The sequence below is a fragment of the Erinaceus europaeus genome, chromosome 2, assembly GCF_950295315.1.
Source record: "Erinaceus europaeus chromosome 2, mEriEur2.1, whole genome shotgun sequence".
In the NCBI taxonomy this organism is placed as follows: Eukaryota; Metazoa; Chordata; class Mammalia; order Eulipotyphla; family Erinaceidae; genus Erinaceus; species Erinaceus europaeus.
The window spans coordinates 98,795,771-98,811,869 of record NC_080163.1 but is presented as its reverse complement, the minus strand read 5'-3'; the positions used below and the strand labels follow the sequence as shown (position 1 = coordinate 98,811,869).

At 36.4% G+C, this 16,099-nt stretch overlaps 1 pseudogene; it reads left to right on the top strand.

The window, feature by feature from the left end:
• Positions 1 to 13,283: 13,283 nt before the first annotated feature.
• LOC107522805 (disintegrin and metalloproteinase domain-containing protein 25-like) lies at positions 13,284 to 15,306 on the top strand (annotated as a pseudogene).
• Positions 15,307 to 16,099: the final 793 nt, after the last annotated feature.

The following is a 16,099-nucleotide window of genomic DNA, read 5'->3' as shown; positions in this document are numbered from 1 at the left end:
TTCAAGTGGTTGCTTCAGAGTTCTCTGTGAAATTTTAGCTCTTTGGTGACATGATCACTGAGATCCTTAACTTCTGTTTCTATTTGATGGTTTCAGTCTTAAATTGCCTTCTTAATATGCTTTCTGAATTCAAACTCAGACATTATTTTAAGTTTCTGGGATTTTGGACAGCAATACTCTTTCCAGGTTTTGCCTGAGTATGGTTTCTGCTGTTGAAACAGCAGGTAGTGTTATGGCTATATTTTTGTATGTCTTGGTGGAGAGTCATCGGGGGGAGTTTCACTTTACCATGGTTTGGCTCAGATAGAAAAATAGCTAGTGGTGGGAATACTGGCACTCTTATTTCGCTGCCACTCTCAGCAACAATGTTGTGTCATCCACAATCTCTGGGCTGAGCCTGCATTCTAATATGGCTCCCTCTGCTTCCTATAGGCTGCAACACTCTGTTCAAATTATCTTTGTCTCAAGATATTTTCCCTACCCTTTTCCCAGTTTTCTTGAATTCACTTGTTTCTCAGTGAGCTTCTTAAGCTGTTGTAGATTTTAGTATGAGGTAGTGTGTGTGTGTGTGTGTGTGTGTGTGTGTGTGTGTGCACGTTTTAAATGACTTATCTTGTTTTCCCCCAGGTATGATCATTTAGTCACTTTTACTCCATGACCATATCTAGATTTGTCAATCCCCTTGTTCCTGTAAGTTATTTTCCATTGCCTGACCACCTTGACCATAGCATTACACATAACAGGTCTGCTACAGAGCAAACGTTGGTATTAAGTGTGTGCACCTTAGCATAGGTACCCAATATCTAGGTTTGTTTTAGTGATTGTAATTCTTCTTCTAGCGTTTGCCCTTCTTCCGTAGCCAGTCAATAGCGTCAGGTTGAGCCTGAGGTCTGCTTGTTGCTGGCTCTGAAAGTGACTGGGATCCATGTGGATTCAGTCGGCTAGGAAGGATCGTCAGTTTCCCCAATAAATGGGTACTCACGGGATGCACCACGAGAAGGTCGATCCAATGCATCCCAATGATTGTAATGAAGAGGACTTTTATTGACTGCCCTTTCCCCTAACTTCTTTTTTAAGTTTCTGACTGGTTCACCATTTGCGTGATATTATTAATTTCATGGAGTAAGTGCTGACTCTAAAAGATCTAAGCCAACATCTCCATTGTTTTAATAATCATTACTCATGAATCTCTTTATTCTGTGTAGCAAACAAATCAATCTCCTTAGGCATTGCAGTCTATGACTTGACTCTCTTCATGTGAAACACTTGTACTGCTTGGATAGGAACTGTGTATGTTGATGATTTATCAACTATGATATGAATTATATTTAAAAGATATTTAAATGTGATGGGGCTAGGGGGGTGAGCTTGGACCTGCGCTATGTGCATGCAAAAGCAGTGCACTATCCAAGAGAACCACCCGACTCATATCAATCATTTTTACTGAGAAATGAGTAACAGATTTCTTGCCTGCTCAATGCATGATATCTCAAACAGGAAACCAAGAGAAATAAGTGAAAATTAAGATGAGTCTGAGATATAGGAAATATATCTGAAAATCAGATAAAAGTCCCTGTTTGAATAAAGATGTATAACTGGTCTAGTAGAGTAGAGATTTAAGAACTGTCTTTGCCTTCACCACATCTTTCCAGAATGTGAAAAGTTACAGATTTGGGAAGAGATGGGGACAAGGCATAAAATTATCCCATATTGATCAAAGTCACAATTTGTATCTGTACCAAAGTCCATTGGATGAACTCCCCCTTAGTAATGCATTCACCCTCATCCCTCTTGAGATGCTAAAAAAAAAAAAGTGCATTGTTGTTGATGTTTTAACTGGTTAAAACACTGGGAAAATTCTTGAATTCATTTTCATTCCTGAGCCTATATATGCATGATTTTTAAAAAAACTGAATTAATACTTTACAAATGTACTTCCACATTTCAACTGAATGGCATTTACAAAAATATTTATGTAAATATTTACTGCAATGGCCCCAAACTGAAAATCAAAAAATTTTCATAGAAGATGATCTGGAGAAATAACATGTGACATATTCACATGCTGATATCCTATGCAGGACTAAGAAGGAATGTTCTATGCATACCACACAATGAACTTATGAAATATTGAGTGAAATAAACCATCTAAAGTATAAAATATATAACATATTTTACTAAGAAACACAAAGAGGGAAAATGAGCCATATTATTAAAACTGAGAATAGAATTCCTTCTTTGCTGTATGCAAACCACTCACACACTCCAATAGAGAAATCTTGAAATCAACAATGTAAAGTAAGAAATGACTTGGAAAGCGTAAAAGCAAGATTGTCTGAATTCTCTACAACTTAAGTACAGTCAAGTTGATGCCTTTTATTTGATGCCTTTAATTCAGAGTGTAATGGTGTTTTCTGGCCTCTCTTCAAATACATGGTTTATGTCAGACATATGTTTAATTAGAATAGGCAGAAAATTGTCCTTTTTAGTCTATTGTAGGCTTTTGAACATATTAAATGATAATCAATAATAAAATTGAGAAAATGATTAAGTCATCTAGGAAATTTATGGACAAGATGAAAAGTAAATTAATTGCTGGTCTATATGGGAATTGTTCTAGAAAGTACAAAAGACAAACATTTTGTAAAGAGCCTTTTCAGATTAGCAGGATCTCAAGTTAACTGCACCTATATCTGACAAAAGTGAGGTGTTCACTTAGGGATGGATTTTAGTGCAAAATTTTAGTGCAAAATAGTGTAATTTCTCTAGTGACTTTCATAATATTTCATTTTTGATGAAGAACTGAAAATCATTTGATATTACTCCAGAAGTTAATAAATCATGTTTGTCTCTGATCAAATCAATAATCATTATGAAAATTCTAAAAATAGATTAATAATGGTATTTCTACCTGATTTATGGATATACTTACCTTGCCTGAAATCATTGCTATCTAAGTGATATTTTGACCTGATCTTCTTCATTAATTGATGGTATTAGTCAATTTTTTAAGTTGAATTTCATTTTCACATGTAAATTTAATATTTGTAAGGTAGTGCATGTGTTTTCTTGAATCATACAATACTGATTTTAATGTTGCAAATAAATTTTATTTATATAACATATTCATCTTTCTGCTCCTCAACTTTGTAGTTAATCTTAGGATAGAATGACAAAGCCATATAATAATAAAGACCACTATGCAGCTATTAAAAATAATGAACCCACCTTCTCTGACCCATCTTGGTTGGAACCATAAGGAAGTATGTTAAGTGAGATAAGTCAGAAAGACAAGAGGAAGTTTGGGATGATCAAATCTGACTGAGTTTGGATTATGGCACTGAAGTAAAAAATCTCGGGGTGGAGGATAAGGGTAGATGTTCAGCATCACTGTGGTGGGTGAGGAGGTGGGGACACAAATCTTTGGTGGTGGGAATGGTGTTAATATACACTCCTATAAACTCATAGTCTTACAAATCACTATTTAGTTAATATGAGAGGGAAAACAGATTGATTGTCTCAAACTTTTGGATGCATAGACTATAGATCTGAGTATAGATTCCTTCAATCTAAGCACTCAAGACTTCAACTTGGTAATCAGATTGAATTTTACCAGTGGGCTCAAATTGTTAATACATTTCTAATAGTGACTTCTTCTTTGAAATATTAAATCACTTATAGAGTTAGACCAGGGAGAACAGAAGCAACTGGTGGCATTACTTTATAAGATACAGCTATATGTAAATAGCATTAAAGGACATAAATTATGGTGATGTTTTGTATGGTACTGGAAATCCTAACAATGGAATTTTCAAATCTAACCCAATTGCCAAATAATATGGTTTTAACAACAACTATTTATTGCCTTAAATCCTAACACAGCAGGAACCTTCCCCATTCTATATAGAACTCATATTTCTCCCTTGGAAACCTTGGGGTGGGGCTTGCTATCCTGAATGCTTTTCTCAATTCATACCGATACCACATCTGCTAATCACAACTTAATCAATGCAACCAGTACTACCTTTACATGTTTCACTTCGGACTGTGTTCAGAGAAGTCAGGCTTGGAATGTCAACTATCCAGCTTTATTGCTCTGTTGAGACCTTTCCTAGTTCATAGAATTCCTTAATTCCATTTTGGGTGGTACACTTCCTAACGAAGCCTCAAAACCTAGATATAGACAAGGGCTCATTAGATAGGGCATATATGTACATGTATCCATAAGTTAGGGGAAAATATATATCTTAAATAAAAAGTGTACAATAATTTACAGTGAGTCAATAAATGCAGCAAGCAAGTAGAAAAACCTAAAAACTGCACCATAAAGTACCTAATAAAAAGTTTCTTATTAGTCCTAGATACCCTCCTCACCTACCTCCTATTTCCCTCAATCACTCCAAAGCTAACCTTGTCAGACAAAGGACTACAAAAGCTGAATAAGGGCAAGAGACCAACATATTTTAATGAGGACTCCTTTTGTCACTACCAGGCAAACCCATCACCTGGGACTCTAGTCAGGGAGTGCTGGGATTCCCACAAGAACTTGTTGGGCCTAGACTTCTAACAGATTCCTCTCTCCACTGTCACTCGTCACCTCCATCAGGAACAACATAATAGATGCCTTTGTGGGACCCTATAGGACCTTGCCCTCAATGGGGATCAACAATGGTAGGGACTGTTCCATTCACGAAGGCAGGTTGGACAACATACTCTTGTCACTGGAGGAAGATGGGTCTTGAAATTAATGCAGACTGGAATGTTCCTAGCCATGACCACAAGCTCCTGTGCTAAATATAAGCTCCAGATCAAATTGATGGGATTTACAGGTAACAATATTTATATATTCTCCCCATATTTGGGAGCTACTATCTTTCCTGATCCAACTTTCCAGTCCTTTGACCAACTCTAACACTATCTCCCTAGACAATACCTTGGGGCCACCTGCATATTAGCTGTCAGGATGAGGCAAAAACTAAAGTCATGGGCGCCTTGGAATATACCTAAATAGACTTACTAGCTTTTTCCAAAATGGAGACCCCAAATCTTCATCTGCAGTATTCTAGCCTTTAGGTTCATGATTAGTCAAAAATTTGTTCTGCTTTATATCTTGACTCTTTCAACCACCAGCTTCCAGATGCTACAATGATACTAACCTGACTTCCCTGGGCAGATGACCCAACCAATATGGCCTGGAGCCCTGTATCCTCAGATCCCTGTCTCACTAGGGAAAGAAAGAGACAGGCTGAGAGTATGGATTGACCTGCCAATGCCCATGTTCAGCAAGGAAGCAATTAAAGAAGCCAGACCTTCCACCTTCTGCACCCCATAATGATCTTGGGTCCATACTCCCAGAGGGATAAAGAATAGGAAAGCTATCAAGGGAGGGGATAGGATATCAAGGGAGGGGATAGGATATTCTGTTGGTGAGAATTGGGTTGAATTATTATTATTATATCCTATTATCCTATCATCTTCTCAATATTTCCATTTTATAAATATAAATTTAAAAAGAATATTTACATGAAAATAGTAAACCATATATTCAAATTGTTATACAATTCATTAACTAAAATTTCTAAATAAATAAAAATTATGTACATGTGTCAATATCATAAAATGAAAACTAAGCATTGATAGAAATTTGGCTTAGACCACTTACAGTATAAAAGAAAAAGCATTATATATTAAAATTTAAAAATATAATATATTGTTTGACAGTGAAGAGCACTCACTTGCATAGTGCACTTGCTTTCATATGCAAGAGATCCAAGGTCAAGCTCTACTTCTAGCAGACTGAAGGAAATTTGATGCGATAGCACCCCCCCATCAGTCACTCTTTCTCTCTATGTATATATGTATTTCTAATTCTGTCTTGAATAAAATATCAACCTGTGATGCTGAAGCTGCAACAATAAAAAAGAAAAAAGATGAACTAGAGGCTATTTACATTTGCAAAGTTAATGGTATTAGTATATTTTCCTCATATTAGGGAGATACTCTTTGCCCTAATCCAGCTTTCCCATTCTGTTCCAGTCACCATCTTCCCTGACCATACTTTTAGCCTATCTTTATGCTAGCTATCAGGATGAGGCAAAAACTACCAAAGTCATGGGCCCCTTGGAAAAAAGCTAAAATAGAATTCCTAGTTTCTTCCTACATGAAGATCCTTAGTTTCATCTACTCTATTCTTACCATAAGTTCCTCTTTTTTTTTTTTTTTTTTAACAATTTCTTCTGCTTTATATCCTAATGCTTTTCCACTATCATGTTGCAAATACTACCATGTCACCATCCTGACTCCATGGGCAAAGGACCTCACCAATGTTTCCTGGAACTTCATCTCCCCAGAGCCCTACTCTACTAGGGAAAGAGAAACTGGCTGTGGGTATGAACTGACCTGTCAAAGTCCATGTTCAATGGAGAAGCAATTACAGAAGCCATACATTCCACCTTCTGCACCCCACAAAGAATTTTGGTCCATACTGTGGGTGGGAATAAGGAATAGGGAAACTTCCACTGGAGGGGATGAGATATGAAACTCTGTTGGTGGGGATTATATGAAATTGTACCATTCTTATCCTACAGTATAGTTAATAATTGTTAGATCACTAATAAAATTTAGAAAAACTCTAAAAAGTTTAAAATTTGAAAGTATAGAACAATTTTACTCCTGTGCAATATAAATATATCAGGTTGGTCAACAGAGCAAATAGAAAAACTGGTGGAAACTGATAGTAGAACTAATATTACTGGAAGAAAGAAAGGGGGAGAGATAGAGGTAATGGTATAAAATTTTTAATTAAATTTTTAATATTAGCTATATTTATTATATGTATTTTTATAAAAACAGAGTAAAATAACCAGAGTAACTGATCAAGCCTTTTCACAACCAAATTAGAAGATATTTTATTAAGATTATTTTAAAGTGAAAAGACAAATGATAGCAAAAACAAACAAAAAAACAAAATAAATTGGTGCTGAACAGATGAAAAATACTCACCAGTTCTATTATCACTGTCCACTGGTTTTTAGGGCATGTGCCTTTTGCCACATAAACAACCCAGAGTTAAACCCTGGCACCACGTGCTATAGAACTAATGGAAGTGCTAGTGCTGGCTGTGATCTCTTCTTGCTTCCTTTCTGTCCTTTCTAGGCAACAAAGAAGCTGGTTGGGAGTAGTGAGCCTATTCATTGATGAGGCCTTGCTCCACAACTACAACAAAGTAAAAGTTTGTGTCACCTAATAGATTGCGCTGTTAGTGTAAACAGTCATAAATCCTACTTATATGAATGAAAAGTTTACATCTAATGGATATTGAGCTTTTAAAAATTGACCTTAGTCCTAATATAACACTTTGAATTTTAGCTACTATTTCTAATGTTACATTTTATGTACAGTAGTATAATGCAAATACTTTAGGAAGCAGCTGGCCTTTTATTCTTCTTTCAATATATTTAAATAGGGCACTATCAAATCCATGTTTTCTTATCTTCTCTTGAATATTATAAATGAATGGTGTAGTCATGGATAAACACTGGGCTCACAAACATGAGGTTTTGAGTGTGACCCCCAGAATAACCTGTGCCAGAGTGTTGTTCTAGCTTACTCTTGTTCATTAACAAATATTTAAAAAATGTAATAAAATTGGTGATAGTTTGTGTTAATATAAGGGATTTTTCACTGGATCACTTCACCACTGAAGACAGTAGCTTAAATCTATAGGAAATGTATTTTTTAAATAGCTTAAATTTCTTTAAAAAATTTTATTTATAAAATTAAAATACTGACAAGACCATAGAATAAGAGGGGTACAGTATCACATAATTCCCACCACCAGAAGTTCATATCCCATTCACTCCTTTGTCAGTTTTCCAATTCTTTATAGTCTGGGAGTATGGGCCCAGGATCATTATAGGGTACAGAAGGTGGAAGGTCTGGCTTTTATAATTACTTCCCCACTGAAGATGGGGGTTGACAGGTTGATCCATACTCCCAGCCTCTCTATCTTTTTCCCTAGTGGGGCTGAGGTCTGGGGAAGCAGGGATCCAGGACAGATTGATGTCGCCCTCTGTCCTGGTAAGTCCGGTTGACATCATTGTAGCATCTGGAACCTAGTGGCTAAAAAAAGAGTTAAGACTGAAAGCAGAACAAACTGTTGACTAAACATGAATCTAAAGGCTGGAATAATGTAGAAGAAGATTTGGGGTATCCATTTTGGAAAAACCTATTAGGTCTATTTTAAGTTAATATCACAGTATATTGAATTATGTCATATTTATTTATTTATTTATTTATTTATATTTTTATCAGAGCTCTGTTTAGTTCTGTCTGTAGTGAAGCCTGGGACTGAGCCTGGGACATCAGCATTTCAAATAAAAATCTGTTAAACTATTGATGATAGCATTTCCCTAATATATATATATTCATATTTTATGTAGTTATTAAAATTTCTTTCTCAGAGTTATAGCTTGAACAACAACTATAAACTATACATTTTAAGTAGAAAATGGAATAGTATGAATCTTTCCAGTAAGACCTGTAAGTTAAGACTTGAAATATTGTAATATATATCTCTATAATGAAAAAAATACTCAACTTAATTTGGATTTTTGAAAATCTGGGGAAAAGTAAATACTATTGTAAAACTATTTTAGTATAACCAAATCTTAAAGAATTTTCACTTATAATCTTGTGTAAGTATTCAATTATCACAGGAAATTAAACAAAATTATGCCTGAGAAAATGCTCATTGATTTGATCAAAGCATGCTAGATATAATTTGAAAAATCAGTGGGTCATTGCTATTTTCTGTTAAATTGTTCTAAGAAAACACTGAGATATTCCTCAATGTAAATAAAACTGCTGAAGAAGTGAACATTCTAGCACTGTGCCTTTAAGTCAGTTATTACCTGAACAATTACCATACAAGAGATGAGAACATTTGGTACCATCTCATTAGTTCTAAAAAAAAAAAAAAAACTTAACAATTAACTACTGATGCATATCTACCACTTACCACAGAGGTTCACCAAAGAGTAATAGGATAACTCACACAAGCAGGATATTTGCTATCTACAGAGGAAAACTACCTTGTGCTTCAGTTAGAATCATTGTGTGAACAAATGAGATGTACTTGAAATACTAGAGTAAGTGGTACATTTGGAAATCAACAACAGGGCTGGGGAGATGATGACATAGGGGACTTGGGTGCAGAGATTCCAAGTTTTGCAAGTAGTAACACCTAGCCAGACCTAAGTGGTGTTCTGGCCAAAATAAACAAACAAATAAAACTCCAGATAGCTCATTATCCTAAATTATACATTTCATACTTCTTTGAAGTATTTGTGATATCATTAGAATACCCTCATTCAAGTAATTTTAATAATTATTTACTATATTGTATAAAATGTGTATACCATAATTATGTGTGTGTGTGTGTGTGTGTGTCTGTCTGTCTGTCTGTGTGTGTCTGTGTTTAAATTTCTTTATTGGGGAATTCCTGGTTTTCCAGCAACAGTAAATGTAATAGTTTGTACATAGTAACGTTTCTTAGTTTTCCACATATCAATTCAATCTGCACTCGATCCTCCTCTGCCGTCATGTTACAGGACCTGAGAATAAATATTGTTTGTAGTTAGTAAATTTAACTTCTGTGGAGACATTAATCAAAGTTTAGGGACATATTTATCTTCTCTTTGTTTTCAGAATTTTTCTTCACTCTACACAGTGGCTTCCACCTTTATATACTACTGATGAAAAAGTTACCTTTTCTTATCATTTCATATTTTGGAACCACATTATCTACAATCACTAGTTTTTAGTTCTTTTATTCAGAACCAAATTTTAAAGTAGTTCATTTGTCTGTCTGTAACAGGTTACATTCTCCTAGAAATATATGCTATTGAGTTTCTTTAAATTTTTACCCAAATTCATTATATCTTGTTATAATCTCTCAGATTTATACAGTGGTATTTTCCTATGGTTCTCATTTGCATTCCACTAATGAGAAGTCTATTAAGAAAAGTTCCCATTAACCTTTTAGTGATACATATAATTTCTTAGTACATTTTTATCTTATTAGCAAGTCATGAAAATTCTGATGTATTCTGAGAACAGGTTCTTCATAGGTATGGGATTGAACTTATTTTAATTGAATCTGCTGCTCTTTCTTTTTTAAATTATATATTTTCCCCTTATTTGCCCTTGTTATTTTTATTGTTGTTATTGATGTTGTCATTGTTAGACAGAGAGAAATGGAGAGAGGAGGGAAAGACAGAGAGGAAGAGAGAAAGAAAGATAGACATTTACAGACCTGCTTCACCACCTGTGTAGCAACTCTACTACAGGTGGGGAGCTGGAGGCTTGAATCAGGATCCTTATGCCATTCCAAAAAAAAAAAAAAAAAGATTGTGGAAAGACACATTTATTTTACATCATATACAATTTAATGTGTATATTTTTTGTGATACCCAATGAACATCGATGTAAGAATATATCACCATTAAATCTGTTCCACTAATTTCTTTTTTTTTCCATTTTGTTTTCCACCAAAGTTAATGAGGGTCAGTCCCAGAATCCTCCACTCGAGGCAGCCACTTTTACCTTTGTAATTTTTATTAGACAGGATTGAGAGAATATGAGAAAGGATAGAGAGATACAGAGTGAGAGGGAAAGAGAGAGAGAGGCACCTGCAGACCTGCTTCACTATTGTGACGTGAAACTTCTGCAAATAGGGAGCAGAAGCTTGAAACTGGGTCTTTGAGGTTGGTAAGATATACACTTTACTTGGTGCGCCTCTGCCTGGTTCTTGTTCCACTGTTTTCTATATTTATGTCCTCATATTCTCGTCATCTAGCCAAAATTTGTTCCTTTCACTAATATTTTCAAGTAAGCAGGTCCTAATTTTGTAGAGTTTCTATTTCATTAATTTATTCTCATATATTTATTAATCTCTTATGTTTGAATAATATCGTTTATAATTATGAAATATGTATGTATACAAGTTTGACAGAATCTATTTTACACTTAACACTTCTTTAACTTCCTTCCTTCCATAAGATTTATGGTTTGCCAATTGTTTAAATTTCATTCAATTTGGGCAGTTAAGATGATGGCTTGGAAACAACACCTGGCATGAGCTCTGCAAGGAGGCTGCTTTAAACCTGAAAATTTTGAGTAAGGGTAGGATATCCAGGCCAGTGGTGGAAGAGGAATATGGGGTAGGGTGGTGGTGGTGGTGGGGTGGGGGTCTAGGTGGAACTAAGGAAGAGCCCTATAGCCACCCTTATGCTGGCAAAGGGAGGCTGAAAGGATAAAGGAAACACAGAGTTGGCCTGTGGACTATCAAGTTTGCTCTTTCCATCTGTAACCTTCCCCAACACCAACCTCCACACCAGAGGGGTGGGGGAACCAGCAGTAGACAGGGAGGTGCTCCTGTGAAGTTCATCTACTTATCAAGATTCAAAGCTCAGCAGGGGAATCTTTTCAGAAGTAACCCCCCCTTTTTTTTGTCCCCTTTGTGAAGGGGGCTGGAGGATTATCTGAGTGAATAAATACCTGACCAATCCTGGACCACTGCTGGAGCTGTGAGGATAGTGTTCTTCAACTTTGCTTGAGTAAGACTGTCTGTCCTTATTTCTTCACTCTACCTCTTGAGTTTGTTTGATATTTGCTTCTCTTGTTTGTCTTTGCTTTGTTTGGAAAGGGGGTCAGGATGTGTGCACTCAGTCTGGAGTAGTTTAATCTGAAGACTGACTGTTAAGGTTTATATTTTTTTCTTATCTTTTTTGCTCTTTTCTATTTGCCCTTCTCTACGGGTTGACCAAAATTGTCTTTTTTGCTTTTCTATTGATTTGTGATTGAGTGGGCTCTTTGTTGTGGGAGGAGCTTATTTTTCTTTCTATCTTTTCTCCACTTTTCTTTGTTCCTCCTCCTAGTAATATTGAAAGTCTTTTTTGTTTGCTGATATGTTTGTGAATTATCTTGTAGAAGTAGTCTGACTCAGAGTGTATTTTTTCTTTTTCTCTCTCCTCCTTTCTTTCCTCTTCCCACTATCTCTAGACTGCATAGCTGAATTTTGAGATTATCTATTCTTGCTTTGCCTTTTTTATTTGTTTATTATTGCTTTTGTTTCTTGTTTTTAGTCTTGATTTTGTTTTTGGAGTGGAGGTGTTGACTGGATAACTAGTTTTGTTTAAACTGATTTATTCTTTGCTTCTGTGGCTATTATGATTTCTCAGGTTTGTGATTTCCTTTGTGAAAGGATTTTGATTTATTATGGCTAGTACTCAACAAAACAACAACTGAAGAATGAATAGACAAAAAAATATAATCTACAGTAATGAAAAATGGTTAAAGCAATTGAATCAGTTAATACAGTAAATTATGATAGGTGTCTGGAAGTAATTCCCAGTAAGCCAGAAGCAACTGAAAATGAGAAAAATATCCAAACATTAATTAATGCCTTAATCACAAGAGAAAAGAAAGCTTTTGAAGAAAATGCTATCAGAAATAGGGAAATAACAAATGAGACTGTCAATGAAAATAGTAGCTATCTTGATATAAGTAGAGAACTGAAAGGTGAAATACCTGCGCTAAGAGGCCTGTTAGCATAACCTGCAAATACTGTAACTAAGCAAAGTAAAATAGAAAGAAAGAAAGAAAAGTAAAAAGAAATAGCTGAACTGAATGAGAAATCTGAGGAAAAGGAAAGCAGATTAAGAGAAGCAGAAAACAGAATTAGTCAAACAGAGGATAAGTCAGAGAAAACTAAGAAGGAGGTAAAGGAACTAAAAAAGGAACTAAAAAATCCCAGTGACAATATATATAAATATATATACATGTATATATATATATGTGTGTGTGTTGGTTGTAGAAATGTTCATATGTATTTAAATAGTAGCATAGTGCAAAATAACATAAATGCCCTTCATTCTGTTCAGTAAGTGTCAACTTGTCACATATAGAGTTACTCTCATAGTATCACTCTATTTCAAATTGCTTTCAGATCAAATGAAATGCACTGCAAAGTCATTCATATCTGAAGCCAAATGATAATTCTATTTATCAAATTATTTTGGCTGCCTCTTATGCCTTCTTATGGCTACTTCATAATCCTACCCCAGTCTCTGCCTTTTTTGTATTATTTATAGGATACCCATATTGCTGGTCTGACACTACACCCAGAGGAAGATCAGTCAAAGTCAGCACTGCACACAGACTTCTCACAGAAGAGACAGAACAGTGATGCTTCCTGCCCTGCCCCCTAGAAGCTGTCACCAATGGCTCCAAATGCTGGCTGCATAACAGCTGTGGCTGAGGCCTTGGTGCATATGAGACATACAGCCCTTCTATTCTGGATGAAGATTATTTCTATTCCATTGTGGACTGTCCCACTTTGGGCACTCTCAAAGTCAAGGTCTCCCAGAAGTGGTGACACCCTTGAAGATAACAGGCACTGGTGGAAGCATGAGGCCCCCAGGCTGGATATCTTACAGCTTGCATTTTGGAAGCCAGACACACATCATCCACATGAAAGTCAACAAGAATTTGCTGGCTAGACACATGCCAGTGTTCACCTACACAGACCAGGGTGTTCTCCTTGAGGACCAGTCCTTTGTCCAGAGTGACTATTTCTACCATGGATATGTGGCCATATCCAGAGTCCCTCGTGGCCCTGAGTAGCTGTTTTGGTGGTTTTAGAGGAATGCTCCAGATACATGACATTGCTTATGAAATCAAACCTCGAAACCATTCAGATACATTTGAACACCTGATGTATAGGATGGAACACAAGGATACATCCCCACCCTTGAGATGTGGATTGACAGGTGAAGAAATAGAATGGCAGCTAAAGGCTCTGGAGAGTGACAATGCCACTTTGATGCAGAGTGGGTATGAAGGCTGGTGGACCCACAGGCGGTATTTAGAACTGGCAGTGGTGGTGGATCACAACAGGTATATTCATAGCAACAGCAATGTCTCAAATGTGTATGCTGATGTATGCACTGTACTGAATGGAATAGCTTTCTTTTTAAATTCACCGGATGTGTGTTGTATGCTTTACATTGGGTTGTTCTAGATCTCCCCCGCCAAGAGAATTGGATCAGTCCAGTTAGTTTTCGCGGGCCCGCTTGGCCCCACCCCTGGGAATCCCGAGAGAGGGTTGCAGAGTTCCAGAGTTCGGAAGTCCAGAGTTCCTGAGTTCGAGAGTTAGAGGGTTCCTGAGTTCGAGAGTAAGAAAGAGTGCTTGCGCCACCGCAAAGAGACAGCAGAGTTCTGTTTAGTGATTAGTTTGGTTTAGTTTATGAATCGTTGTTCCTGAATAAAGAAATACAGCTTCCCTGCCCAGCCGTTGTCTCCGTGTCTCTGTTACCCGCCCGTGAAGCTAGCCGGGCCAGCTAGAGCCGCCGAAAATTTTAACAGATGTGGAGGTGATTTTTACTGGACTTGAGATCTGGACTAGCCAAAACCCCATGCCAACAGATAGCATGGATAGTCTCTTATGAGAGTTTTGCACATGGAAGCAAACCAGCTTTACTAATTGTGTGCCACATGATGTTGCTCATATTTTTGTAAATCGAGGTTACTCTGGTCTCCTTGGCAAGGCATATGTAAGAGTGGTATGGGACACAAACTATAATTGTGGATCTGATGGTACAGGATGTGTATGTGCATGGGGGGCATGCCATGCCCAGGTGGTTACTGCTATGAAAAGAGATGCAATAATCGTGATGAACAGTGTGGGAAAATTTTTAGTAAATGAGCCAAGAATGCAAATGATAGATGCTACCAAGAGATGAATACACGAGGTGACCGTTTTGGTTACTGTGGCTTCCATGAACACATTTATATACAACGTGATATTCAAAATTTACTGTGTGGAAGGGTTCAGTGTGTGAACGTGAATAAAATTCCTCTTCTGAGTAACATAGTACTGTGCATTGGACTTCTCTTGATGGCACAGCCTGCTGGGGCACTGACTACCATTTTGGGATGACTATTCCTGATATTGGTGAAGTGAAAGATGGCACAGAATGTGGTGCAAAGCATATCTGCATCGAAAGGAGGTGTGTCCCTATGTCAGATCTGAAAAGTCCTTGTTCCCTTGAGTTCTGTAAAATGAATGGAGTCTGCAACAATAAACAACACTGCCATTGTAATCTAGGATGGAGTCCCCCCTGCAAACATCCAGGTCTTGGAGGTAGTGTTGATAGTGGCCCAGCCCCCAAAATAATTGAAACACGTATGAGACTCTTTTTGTTGCTTCGTTTAATACTTTTTTTCTTAGTTGCACTAATTTAGCCTGGTTTTAAGTACTGTGAAAGAAGAAAATTAATGAAGTAGGCTGAAGAGACCAAAGAAACTATAAAAATGATTAAGTTTGAAGGCATCACAGGGAGCAACAGGTTGGAGGACATTAAATCACCTAAGAGACGAACTTGACAGAGCACACAGGAATTATTGATCCAAATGAAAGTGATCAGTCTAACTGCAGGAAATCACCAGCTTCATCTAAAATAGCAAAATCAGCATCTATGAGTCAGAAAGTACTGTAAACATAGAAATCCCCAAAATTATGAACTATTTTATGTATTATAATATGTAGCTTCCCTGAAATGGAAATGTTGTACCATGTGTCAACTTTCACTGATAGAAAATCCCAGAGATTTTTTATTGTTTAATTTCTTAAATATTCTCCATTAAACAATTCAGAAAATATGCTATTTTTAGCATATTCAACTCAGAAATTGTGTACTATTTTTTCATTAGACTCTTTTTGTCTCTGAATAAAAGGCATGGTTCATAGATTGTGTGTATGTGTATTCAATTTTTTATATCTTGGTTTAAATTAAACACATATCTTTGTTCTCTGGCTTGGTCACACAGATAATGGAAATTTAAAAAATTACAACCTCCACTGCCAATTCCCTCCATAATTTCTTTTGCCAATATGGGAATTGAGTGCAATTGGAAGGCTTCATAATCTTTCAGGTTAGTCATGTCAGTGAAATTTAAATAGGCCTCTCAGCTTGGTAACACTAGTACTTTCATTCTTTTGATTACCTCTACTTATGTTTATATTTATTTAATTTTT